Raw genomic sequence first — 10,306 nt, 5'->3', positions numbered from 1 at the left:
AACTCTGCTCTAACACGTGTTCCTTAATTTCTACCAAATGACATGAAATATGATAAATATATCTAATGTAAATCCCATTAAAAGCAGCAGATTGGTCTGTTTCATGCAAGGCCTGCTAACAAGGGTACACTGTACCCACTGGCACTTGGTTGTAAATACTACATTTGATTAAATATTTAAATTTTTTTGAAAGAGAACTTTTTATTACTTTTACATACAGAAAATTCAACAGCGTCTGCTCATTTTGGTGGCCTGTTTGGTGGCCTGTTCTTTAGCCTTTGCCTTTTCCAGCTGGGTGATGCGAGCTGCTGACTTTGGACCCAGGATGGTGGCTCTCCAGTGATAGTAGATCTCATTATATCTGTCATTGTAATTGGTCCTGATGGCTTCCACCAGTTTAGCTGGAGCTCCTTTGTCTTCCTGTGTGAAGGCCACAGTGGAGCAGGTCTTCCTGTGGAACGGACACCCCAGCCTGGCCTTCTCCTTGACAATGCAGTAGGGAGCCCCCATCTTACCACACAGGGTAGGGAGGAAGACAGCCAGCTCAATGGGGTCCGCATCATGGACAATCACTACCAGCTGAGCCTTCCTGTTTTCTGCCCAGGTGGTGACATATTAACCCCCGCTTAAAGGACAGGTGGCCTCTGAGTAGGGGTATTCCCTTGGATGGCAGCTTTCTTCTCAGCCCGGATCAACAATCTCTGCTTCTTCTCTTGCTTTGTCTCTGGTCTGTGTTTGTGGGTGAATGTAAGCAGTCGCTTCTTGACGGTCCCAGGCCATGGTGAAATGGTTAAAATCACAGGAGGCACTTTTGGACGTTTTTAGAGAGTAGACCTTTGCTGCTAAAGCAGATGTAGCAGGGGCATTTGTCCTGTCCGATGCCAAAATTCTTGGGCCTTTTCTCAAACAGGGGATTGAATGCCTTCTTGGTTCCCCGTTTCTTCACAACAGCAAGAGCCGGGGCCCCATTCTTCCCTTCGCCACCTTTCCTTTTGGCATCTTGGATGGCTGGAGGAGAGGCTACATTTTGATTACACTTTTAAAGAAGGAAATTGGAGATCTAGATTCACATTTATTTTAGGGCCCTATTAATAACAAATGTATATACCATGTAATGTTTTGGACATTATCCCCATATTCACCAAAATTAGCTGCACTTTTAGGTTTTTGAAGAGTAGAAGGACTACTATAGAAAATCTAACTGAGAAAACAGAGAAAGCTATCAAGTATCAGTGTGATTTTCACTATTCACCCGCCCATATTCCATTTATCCCTTCACTTGTTTAGTATTTATCAAGCACCAACAATATGCTGGGCATTCTGGTTGGTATCAGGTGAAGCAAAAGACTTGGGTCCTTATGGTATGTATACACTAATGAGGTAAAAATATGTTTAATCATATATGTATAAGTTAATAGATTTATGATATATTTCAGATTATGCAAATGCTGTGAAGGGAAAGAAGAGGGTTCTCTAAGAAGTAATAAGGGAAGGCCCAATTTAAAATTGGGAAAGGAGGCAAAGAAAAGGAAAACACTGATTCAAAGGATCCCATGGATCCCTATGTTTATACCAGTATTATTTATAATAACCAAGATATGGAAGCAAACCAAGTGTCCATCAATAAATGAATGGATAAAGAAGCTGTTTCCATATATATATTTGAAAGAGAACTTTTTGCTTTTATGTACAGAAAATTCAACAGTGTAACATAAATATAAATACACAAAAATTCAATAATAACTATAAAATTATATTAGTAATATATATTACACATTTATTATATATAGCATCATATACATAGATACACACTGAAATATTAGTCAGCCAAGAAAAAGAGTGAGATCTTGTCATTTGCAACAAGGATGAACCTAGAAGGTATTATGCCAAGTGAAACAAATTGGGAAAAGACAAATATCATATGATTTCACTCATATGTGGAATTTAAGAAACAAACGAACAAAGAAAAGAGACAAGCAAAACCCAGACTCTTAAATACAGAGAACAAACAGGTGATTGCCAGAGAAGAGGTGGCTGGGGGGAAATGGGCAAAATAACGTGATGGAAATTAAAGAGCACACTTATCATGATGAGCAATGAGTACTGTAAAGAATTAAGTCATTATATTGTACACCTGAAACTTCTAGGACACTGTATGTTAATTATACTTCAGTAAAAACAATGGTAGGGGAAGAAGTTCATGTGTGATACAGGGAAAGCCATTCAGAGGAAGAGATATTTGAATTGAGAAGAATATGTACCAATTCTTTTCCTGTTATAACTTATTAAACTTTATCAACTAGTATCACAAGAGATGGATAAAATTTTATGTATTGAAGCCAGGTGAAAACAGAAACAAATATAGACTTTTAAAAAATTTATTTTAGAGAGAGAGAGAGAGGACCTCTCTGGAGAGGAAGGAGGGACAGAGAGGGAGGATGAGAGGGAGAGAAAGAGAGAATCGCTCAAGCAGTCTCCACGTGGAGCACAGAGAGCATTAGGGGCTCAGTATCACAACCCTGAGATCATGACTTAAGCAAAACCAAGAGTTGGATGCTTAACTGAGTGAGACGCCCAGGTGCCCCTAGTACAGATTTTAAAAGTACGTGAATTAATTTGTATCTAGAGGGAATTTACTCAGATTTAAGGATTTACTTAGAGAAATAGAAGACAGCATTGTCTGTTGGTACCCAGTTTATTTTCATAAACTGAAAATAATTTATTAAAATCCTGTTAAAAGAATCCTTAGAAAGAACTGCTGGGGACCCATTTTGGCCACATTTCAATTTCTTTCAGCACTTTTAATTACATTCCAGTTGTAAAAAATTAGATTATGTGTTCTCTGCATAGGATAAATTAGAATAAAATATTTAATATTTATATAACACTTTAGTTAAATTTAATGTTTTCTCTTCAATCCAAGGTTGATTTTTAATTCATGCATAATTAGGTCACACAAGTAAGCAATTTCTAATGTCAAAGAATGATTACAAATCTGAAAACAGAAATCATGAGGGAACTCTAGAGTAAACATAAAATTATAGCATATAAAGTGTAATCCAATAGGATTATTTCAGTCTAAATTAATTTTCCTTTGAACTAAGAACGATCAGAAGTAGATACATTGAAAAGTTTATGCCTTAAGTCTTTGTATGGAAATCATGTTCCGTTGATGAAAGTAGCATATTATTATTGCACATTTTTGCAAATTTTCACACTGTTTAATTGGAAACTTAAGTAAAATTGTAGAAATGAGTTAAGGCCAATTTGGCTTCTTTCTCCCCAGGTGGAGCTATATTTGAGTAGTGTGATGTGTAGTTATAGAGGAATGATTAAACAATGATACCTTCTCAAGAATACAATAAAAATGTATCCATTAAAAATGAAAGAGGGCTCATTTCCTATAACGCAAGTTTTCTCAACCTTGGCACTATTGACTTTTGGGGCCAGATAAATATGTTGAGGTGGGGAGCTGTCCTGTGTATTATAGGATGTTTAGCAGCATCCTTGGCCTCAACCCAGTAGGTTCCAGTAGTACTCTTCCTCAGTAGTGACAATAACAACAACAAAATATCTCCGGGTATGCCGAATATGCCCTTAGGCAAAACTGCCTCAAGTTCAAAACCGTAGTTACTGTAGATTGGCAGAGTAGTAGCTCAGTTGGACCAATAAATTAAAAGATATGGTATTTATATCTCCTATTTTAATGTACTGGAGAGTAACCAGAGCAAGTCTATCCTTGAAATATAAGTATCATGGGTAAGCTTTGTGATTTGAAGGCTTTTTTGTTTGAGGACACTTCCCAGTTCACCATTAGTGGGGGGCAGAAAGCCACAATATTACTGGCACGACTGGCTACATGATTTGGGGGCCCCCGTGCAAAATAAAAATCCCATACCCCTTGTTGAAAATTTAAGAATTTCAAGGCAATGATAACGGAGTATTAAATCAGCCATGAAGTCCTCTGTGACTTTGCAGATAACATGCCAATGAAGCTGGGCCCACTTAATGGCTTGAGATCTCAGAGAATAGAATTTGGAGGTGGGGAAACAGCCCAGAAAATTAGTACTGAAATTCTAGGAGGGAGGAAACTTTAGAAATGTGAGCCCCACAAATCTGCATATAAAATCCACACATGTCTTTGGTTGACTACTATCAACAATGCAGGAGGAGACCCTGGGAGCCTGACAAGAACACCTAAAAAATATAAAGGGACAGAGCAAAGATTTCATCTTCTTTCTTCAGGACAGACAGATTTTTTTTTTTAATTTTTATTTTTTAAAAGGTTTTTATTTATTTGACACAGAGAGTAATCACAAGTTGGCAGAGAGGCAGAGAGAGAGGAGGAAGCAGGCTCCCTGCTGAGCAGAGAGCCTGATATGGGCCTTGATCCCAGGACCCTGAGATCATGACCCAAGTCGAAGACAGAGGCTCGACCCGCTGAGCCATCCCAGTGCCCCGGACAGACAAGATATTGAGTTCAGCTATGTTAACTAGTTTAGAGAAAAAACATAGCAAAACAAAAATCATTCATTAGAGAGATATAAGAGAAAATAAAGTCCCTACAAGATATCATTTATAATTCCCAGAGTCCAATAAAAAGCATTAGACAAAAGCACAGACAGAAAAATGTGACTTGTACTTAAGAAAAAAAAAAGGCAATAATTGATGCCCAGATGAACCAGATGTAACAATTAACAGAGAGGGACTTTAAAGTAGTGACCACAAACATATTCAAAGAGTTAAAGGAAGATATGCACATAAAGAATGAACCAATGGATAATCTGGAAAAACTGAAATTATAGAAGAGAAACAAATGGAAATTCTTAAACCCAGAAGTACAATAACTGAAATTAAAAAAAAAAAATCGCTGGATGTGCTTACCAACAGGGGGAAGACAGAAAAAGGACAAATTGATGAAATTAAAATTAGATCCAGAGAAATGATCCAACATGAAGAACAGAGAGGAAAAAAACAACTGAAGAAAAATAAACAGTTTCTCTGAGGCCTGTTCACCAATATTAAGTGGTCTAAACAAAGAGCAATTAAGAGTCCTAGAAATAGGTGAGGAAGAAATTGGGATAGAAACAACATTTGAAGAAGTAGTGGCCCCAAACTTCTGATATTTGATGAGACATCATTAACTTGCAAATCCAAGAAACCCAGTGAACCAGAGGCAGGATTAATATAAAGAAGAATGTACACAAGCGTGTATGCTAAAAGAGCTGAACTTCAAACATGAAGAGAGAAATGTAGATGTAGCCAAGGAATCCAGGGAAATGATGTATAGGAAGCAGCCTATGAAAAATGCTGGCTTTTCCTCAGGAACAGCAGATGCCACAAGGCAGCAGAACAGCATTGCTGAAGTGCTGAAATATGGAAAAGTATTACCAACCCAGAATTTTATATCTTGCCAAGCTATATTTCAAGAATAAAATGGGGGGAAAAAAAAGTAACATTAGGGATACCTGGGTGGCTCAGCAGTTTGAGCCTCTGCCTTCAGCTAAGTTCATGATATCAGGGTGCTGGGATTGAGCCCCACATTGGGCACTCTGCTCAGCAGGAAGCCTGCTCCCCCACCCGCCTGCCTCTGCCTACTTGTGATCTCTGTCATATAAATAAATAAAATCTTCTATAAAAAAAAGTAACATTAAAGAAAATAGGAGACAATGGGCATCAGGTGACCTGCACTATGAACAATGCTAAATGGAAGTCTTATGGCTAAAGCGATAGGACACCAGGTGTTACCAGGTGGTAACTCAGATCCAGAGGAAAAATAAAGATCAGTGGAAATGGTAAATATGTGGGTGAATCTGAAGACTATATGTTTCTTTTTAAGATTTCTTTTAAAAACATATGCTTATTTAGGGAAAAATATTAACAGTGTATTATGGGTTTATAGTGTATGCAGGTGCAATCTATGAAAATGTTACAAAGGGTGGGGAGGGCAAAGGGACTATACTCTCACCAAGTTCCAGTGTTTGATGGAAAGTAGTATAGTGTTAACCATAAGTAGGTTGCGGTAAGTTATCAACTCAATTTCCTTCAGGGATGAAACTGTTCTATATCTTCATTGTTCTCTAAAGTAGCCACTACTTACATGTACTTACTGCACACTTGGAATGTGGGTATTGTCACTGGAGAATTAAATCTTAATTTTAATTGCTTAAAAAACCCCAAACTCTTAGCTACAGAAAACTGGTGGTTGCCAGAGGGGAGGTGGGTGAGATGGGCAAACTAGGTGAAGGGGATTAAGAGGTACTAACCTCTGGTTATAAAATGAGAAAGTCCTGGGGATGAAAGGTACAGCATGGGGAATATAGTAAATAATATTGTAATAACACTGTATGGTGACAGGTGGGGACTGCACCTACCATGGTGAACTCTGAGTAATGTATAGAATTGTCAAATCGCTATGTCGCACACCTGAAACTAATGTAATGTTGTATGTCAATGATACTTTCATAACTTATAAAAATAAAGTCCATGGTGGCATGTGGCTAGTGACTACCATTTTGGACGATGTAGCCACCAAAAAAAAGTGAAAAGTGGGATGCCTGAAGAGCAAACTGGGGAGGAAAACTGAAATACCACAACATATTCAAGTAGCCCCGAAAAAAAAAGAAACAGAGGGAAACAAACAACTGAACCAAATAGAAAACAAATAGCAAAATGGCTAACTTAAATCCGACTATTTTAATAATTAAATGAAAGTGGACTAAACCTTTTAATTAAAAGACAGCGAATGTCAGAGTGGATAAAAGACCCAACTTTTTTTTTTTTTTTAAGATTTTATTCATTTAATTGACACAGAGAGAGATCACAAGCAGGCAGAGAGGCAGGCAGAGAGAGAGGCAGGAAGCAGGCTCCCCACTGAGCAGAGAGCCGGATGCTCAGCTTGATCCCAGGACCCTGAGATCATGACCCGAGCCGAAGGCAGAGGCTTAACCCACTGAGCCACCTAAGAACCCCTACTTTCTACTGACATGGGTAGGTTGATAGTAAAAAGAAGGAAAAAGGTATATGATGGTGTATTGGTTTCCTAGTGTTGCAGTAACAGATTACCATAAGCTAAGAAGTTTAAAACAACAGATTCTCATTCTTTCACAGTCCTGAAGGTCAGCAGTCGAAATGAAGGTGTTGGGAGGGCCATGTTCTCTCTGCAAGCTGGGGTGGGGGAGTGGAATCCATCCTGACCTCCTCCAGCTTCTGGTGGCTCCCAGTGCCCACTGACTGTGGCTGCTTCACAGCAATCTCTGCCCTTGTGATCACTTGCCTTCTTCCTTGTGTCTCTGTGTGTCCTCTTCTGTCTCTTATAAACACAGTCTTGTTAGATTTAGGGCTAATATGATCCCATCTCTATCCTTACCTTAATTATAATCTGCAAAGACTTTATTTCCAAATAAGGTCACATTCTGGGTTTTTTGGGGGGGTGGGCATGAATTTTTGAGACATGCTGCTTTACTCACTACATATGGAAATATTAGTCATGAGAAACCTGGAATGGCTACATGAATATCAGGCAACATAGAATTTATTATAAGGAGATTTGCTGAAAACAAAGAACACTACTTCATCATGACGAAAGGGTCAATGCATCAGGAAGACATAACAAATACAAACACTATAGCCAATAATTGCAAAATGCTACTCCCAAATTTTAGTGAAATGTTCACTGACATAGACCAGAACAGGGCCAAAAACTATACCAGCAAATTGTAAAACATTAAGTCTTAGAGAGCATGCTTTCTGACCATGATGGAATTTAGTCAGCAGGACAATAAGGTATCCAGAAAATCTCCACACATTTGGAAATTAAGCAATCAACTTCTGAATGATCCATGGTTCTTTGGAAAGTTCAATAGAATTAATAAATTCCTAGCAAGAAGTAGAGAAAAGGGAAATTATCAATATCAGGGATAAAAGAGGGAACACCGCAGTAACTTTATTCATCAAAATGACATATGAGAGTGTTATGGACAAATTTATATCAACACATTCAACGATTTAGGTGGAATGGACAAATTCTTTGAAAATACAATTTAATGAAACTAATAAAAGAAGAAACAAACAAACAAAAAAACTGAATAGTGGTGTACCTAGCAAATAAATGGAAATTGTTACTGAATATGTCCTCTCAAAGAAAACTCCAAGTATTGAGTACTTTACTGGTGAATTCTATAAAACACTGAAGGAAAATAATAATACCAATATTAAACTCAGAATAAAGAGGAAGAAAGCATTTTAAAACTCAGTGTCTTATTTGAAGCCGGCACAACCTCGATACAAAGACTTGACCAATACAATATAGGACTTGACCAATACAATATAGGACCAGGATATTTTAGGCCAATATGGCTCACGAGTGTAGATGCAAAAAAGCTTTAAAAATATTAGCCAGCCATGTATGAAAATAATATGTCACAATCAAGTGGGATTTATCCCCATGATGCAAGGTTGATATAACACATTCTCTGTATTTCCAAATGACATAACTGGGAATATTCAAAATACTAGGGGTGCCTGGGTGGCTCAGTCAGTTAAACATCTGCCTTCAGCTCAGATCCTGGGATCAATTCCTGCATGGGGTGGGGAGTCTTTGCACCGGGAATCCTGCTTCTCCCTCTACCTGCCTCTACCCTTGTTCGTGTGTACTCTCTCTGAAAAATCAAATCTTTAAAAAAATACACACACCCACACCCATACCCACCCGCACACACACACACACAAAGGAATAATCTTAAAAGCATTCTAGAAATAACATGTGAGTTTAGCCAGGTCTCAGTATACCAGGATACCAGGTCAGTATACAAAAATAAATTACTTTACTATACCCTAACAAAAACACCACCACTGCCACTGCAACTGGAACATAGAATTTTAAGAATTCCACCTACAGTTGAGCCCCAACTACAGAATGGGAATAAATTTGATAAAATATGTGAAAAACCTCTACACTGAGAGCTACAAAACATTGTTGAGAGAAATTAAAGACCTATATACATGGAGAGGTATAAACATGAAAGACTCAGTATTGTTCTTTCCCCCAAATTAATCTAAAGGTTCAATGCAGTATCAATTATAACCCAGAAGGCATTTTCATAGGTGTTAAGAAGCTGATTATAAAAAATTGATATGGAGATGCAAATGGCCTAGAGTATCTATAGGAATCTTGGTAAAGAGAACCAAAGCTGGAGGACTTATACCACCTTTCTTCAAAACTCACTGCAAAAGGACAGTAATCAAGATAGTATGGGACAGAATGTTTATAGCAGCATTGTCCACAATAGCCAAACTATGGAAAGAGCCTAATGTCCATCAACAGATGAATGGATAAAGAAGATGTGGTATATATACACAATGGAATACTATGCAGCCATCAAAAGAAATGAAATCTTGCCATTTGTGACGATGTGGATGGAACTAGAGGGTATTATGCTTAGTGAAATACGTCAATCAGAGAAAGACAACAATCATATGATCTCTCCGATATGAGGAAGTGGAGATGCAATGTGGGGGGTTTAGGGGGTAGGAGAAGAATAAATGAAACAAGATGGGATTGGGAGGGAGACAAACCATAAGTGACTCTTAATCTCACAAAACAAACTGAGGATTGCTGGGGGAGGGGGGCTGAGAGAGGGGGGTGGGGTTATGGACACTGGGGAGGGTATGTGCCTTGGTGAGTGCTGTGAAGTGTGTAAACCTGGCGATTCACAGACCTGTACCCCTGGGGATAAAAATACATTATATGTTTATAAAAAAATTTAAAAATTTAATAAAAATTTAAAAAAATACTGTGAGACACAAGTATAGGCAAATTTGTCAGTGAAATAGAATGCTCAGAGCAGAAATAGACCCACACTAACACGGTCTATTGGGTTTCAACAAAGGTGCCAAAGTTATTTAACAAGAGGAAGGTTTTTCAACAAATTGCAGTGGAACAACTGGATGTTCACATCAATGGGCCCTATCCCCTACCTCACATCATACACACAAAAGAAATGGGCATTGAACAGAGTCTTAACTATGAAGTCTAAAATTATAAAGCTTTCAGAAGAAGACGTAAGTGGATAACTTTGTGACATGGGGATAGAAAAATTTCTTGTGTAGGATACAAAGAAATTAACCATAGAAGAAAAACTGGACTTCATAAAATTAAAAACTGCTTAACCAAGAGATACCGTTAACATGAGTAGACTGAAAGTATTTGCAATACATGAGCTTTGACAAACCAGCAAAAATAAGATACCTCAAAAATGTGAAATACTTGAATGCTCTATGAAGGAAGATATGATTGGCCAATAAG

At 37.9% G+C, this 10,306-nt stretch overlaps 1 pseudogene; it reads right to left on the bottom strand.

The window, feature by feature from the left end:
* Positions 1 to 225: 225 nt before the first annotated feature.
* LOC122903614 overlaps positions 226 to 10,306 on the bottom strand; it is a 31,834-nt pseudogene continuing 21,753 nt past the window's right edge.

The sequence above is a fragment of the Neovison vison genome, chromosome 3 (genome assembly GCF_020171115.1).
Source record: "Neovison vison isolate M4711 chromosome 3, ASM_NN_V1, whole genome shotgun sequence".
NCBI lineage: Eukaryota > Metazoa > Chordata > Mammalia > Carnivora > Mustelidae > Neogale > Neogale vison.
Note: the sequence above shows the minus strand (reverse complement) of the source record. Positions and strands in the feature narration are given on the sequence as shown.